General features: G+C 34.3%; 1 pseudogene; it reads right to left on the bottom strand.

Moving 5' to 3' along the window:
- Positions 1-1,413: 1,413 nt before the first annotated feature.
- Positions 1,414-1,536, bottom strand: LOC149883712 (U2 spliceosomal RNA; annotated as a pseudogene).
- Positions 1,537-3,457: the final 1,921 nt, after the last annotated feature.

Here is a 3,457-nt window from a genome sequence, read left to right as displayed (position 1 = left end):
AAAGCATCGCAGTTTTCGCTAACGCAGAATTTCATTATGTTGTGCCTTTTGGTTGCGTCATTTAGACCGTTTACGTTTAGCGTGAGAATTTTTGCAGCCATGAGGAAAACCACACCAAATTAATCAAAAACTTTTTATAGCCTAGTGATCATACCTTAGAATCAAAATAGAATTTATTACGTCAAAAGGCGCATGTTTTCGTATTCCTTTTTAAAAGATGGTGACTCAACATGGTTCGTAAATGCTAATAAAAAGTTTAAAGTAAAAAGGAAAAAAAGGACTTTGTAAAATACTTACTCAACTCCAGGTGGGTTTTCTTTAAATCGTTCTTCTTTGTATTGTTCTTTCACAGCTCTGATAGTTTCTTCTTGGCTCTTTTTCCTCCGTGCTTTCTTTCGTTTGTTTTTCGCTTTTTCTTTCTCCTCCGCCATCTCGATTTCAATCACTTCCTGTGTTTGTTCGTCTTTCTTTCTCTCGTCGCTCTTGACTGGCGCTTTCTCCTCAGTTGTTCGTATATCTTCTGTTTCCTGCACTGCTCCTTTCGTCATTTCTTCTTTCGTTTCTTCTACGATTTTAACGAGCTCCTGTTCGATGACTTCCTCAGCTAGCACTCTTGCTGCAGTTTTGTGTTCCTTCTCGGCCGAGAGAACAGGGGTTGGTTGGTTCTCCACCGCAGTCATGTTTGACCTGCCGTCGCCTTGCCCGGTGTGGATTGCCCTCACCCTATACCCCTTCACAGAAATATAGTGGGGCATCGGCCTCAAGTCCTCCATGACTGCCACAAGGATGCCAGAGTAGTAGGGCGTCCCCTTCGTTGGTGTTTTTTTCATGACAGGTCGTGTGTATAGATGTCTGCCAAAACCCATATCCTCCAGGGTTTTTCCGACCTGGTAGTTCTTTGCTTCTAGGGGAAGCCCGATGATTGACACTGTTGTTCTCCTACTCGGCATCCTGTTAGGTTTCGAGTTTTGAAAGCGATGGTGGAGTCCCTTAATATTAAGTCCTTCTTCAATAAGTTTGTTTTTAGCACTCTCTGTCTTCATTACGACCTCAAGGGTGCTGTTTCCCCTGATCAACTGCACTCCATCAAGATCCTTGTCTAAATCCCGTTCCTCGATTGCTATAAGAACATCTGTTAAACTCGCTCGTATTTGCAGCGGGCTTATAAGCGTGTTTTTTAGTGGAACTTTGTATTCCACGTGCTGGTTCGGAGCGTAGGCGGCTTGTGCGTAGCTCGTTGGGTTCTTTGACTTCCCGTTCGTCGTACTCTTCTTCGTCTTCTCGTCTTCATCAGAATTGTCAGTTTCGCTTTCTTCGCTGTATTGCATCGGCAAATCTTCGAAGTTATCCGGGTGTTTCGCGCAGTCCATCATACGGTTTAAAAGTTCTTCAGCAGTGTTGGTAATCGTACACGAGGTGTTCACTCCGTCTTCGACATCCATAATTAAAAGAAAAACACTTAAAAAAAGCTAGCTCGACCCAAAAAATCAAGAACAGATACTACACTTGGTCTTAGCCATTAGGCCGAGAAGCGATCAGATACTGTAAAATCTCCGCTTTGAGACCAAAGCGGAGGTTTTACAGTATATCTTTGCGTCTAAGATTTTCCATTTGTCTTACTTGCACCAAAACTATTCCGTGGTAATTATGGGCTTATTTTTTAAGGCCTTAAACATCACGGAGTAATATTTTATATAAAAAAGCGACTTATAAGCCAAAAGTACAAGGCTTAGTTAAGAATCTAAAAGATTCCAGGGATCATTCTAACGCCTAAATTTACAATAAAAAAAAGCATGGCATGTTCAAGCATGATTTTCGTTTCTTTTTTTTCTTTGACGGACTCTAATGTATAAATTATGTTTAAGTAATGTACATTTAAATGCTCTAAACAATTTTTTTTTTTTAATTGCCTTCAGGAATCTCCTATTTTTATCCATTAGCTTAAAAAAAAATTTGATTGGATGTAGAAGAATTTTGAAGACATGTTTAGGATTCGAAAATACCATTCAATTTTTCTAATTTTATTGCATATGGAAAAATCAATAGATTGAACTAACCTAACCCGCATATGGCTAATAAGAGCATAAGTGGACATAAGTAGCTGTACGATCGTACTAATAACATTATAACATTAGTACAATAACATTATAACATTATAAAATTATAACATTAGTACAATAATATTATAACATTATAACATTATAACATTAGTACAATAACATTATAACATTATAAAATTATAACATTAGTACAATAATATTATAACATTATAACATTATAACATTATAACATTAGTACAATAACATTATAACATTATAACATTAGTACAATAATATTATAACATTATAACATTATAAAATTAGTGCAATAGAAAGTTCTATCATTAGTAGATGTTTTGTTACGTATTTGTTAAAGTGTGTAAAATTATGAACTCATTCGGCCTTGGAATATTTTGACAGCAAAGTTCTTTGAATTTGAAAAGTTTTGGCGATGCTCCCGAATAACTTTAAATAAGTTATGTTTGTGTTCATGATTTTTTGTCAGCAATGAGTTGTAGTTCTAAATGAGTCTCACTCCTGTTTTAGCGGAGTCATTAACTTTAGAGTCAACACAATTTGTTCCGTTGCAAGATATTTGCTGCTCTCTCAAACTTATTGTTATATATCGTTAAATCTTGGTATTTAAAGTCTATAATAGCAATAATGATACTAACGCAAACAAAAGTTAATAGTTAATATTAAAAAAGTAAAAACATTTCAAAACATTACTGTACCTGTTCTAACTCATCAAAAGCAACATCAGCTCTTTCTTTTATGGTGCTCTTTCTCCAGGGCTCTCTGAACAGGATGCTTTCTGGTCAAATGTAATTTCATGCCCGATGTGTTGCTGTCTGTTAACTTGCAAATTGCAGAACAATACTTGCATTTTTCATTAATAACTCGTTCTCCATCAGGTGTAGTGCTAACTTCTTCCTCAGAGTGATTCGAAATTTTGGTCCTTGGCCTTGGCCTCCTTAAAAATGTTGTTTAACTTAAATTTTGATTTTAAAAAAAATTTTAATATGTTTCTTCAAAAAAAAAAAAGAAAAGTTTTTCAAGAGCTTCTTTATGTAACTCTGAGAGGATCCAAAAATTTTCTTTTTTTCCAGAAATTTTTAAAAAACGTTTTTAATAAAATTAGCGGTGATATTTAAATAGACAATATTTTAACTACATAACAAGTATTTATTGTAAATTAAAAAAATGGTCTTACCTTAATTTTAATTGAACTAACCACAGTTGTTAAAACTATTTAAAAAAAAACAACATTTTTTTAAAAATGAATAATATTTGTTTCTATTTTAAAAAGTAAACAAACAGTTGAATTGTCCAACTGATCAGCAAAACCGGTTTTAACAATTTAATCTTTAAAATGGCATTGAAAAATGGGGGATAATTAATTTTTATCAATATTTTAA

Source organism: Hydra viridissima, unplaced genomic scaffold, assembly GCF_058129835.1.
Source record: "Hydra viridissima isolate aposymbiotic clone 2 unplaced genomic scaffold, HvirCarnegie_v1 scaffold_9, whole genome shotgun sequence".
NCBI classification, from domain to species: domain Eukaryota; kingdom Metazoa; phylum Cnidaria; class Hydrozoa; order Anthoathecata; family Hydridae; genus Hydra; species Hydra viridissima.
This window is presented reverse-complemented; position numbering and strand designations above follow the sequence as displayed.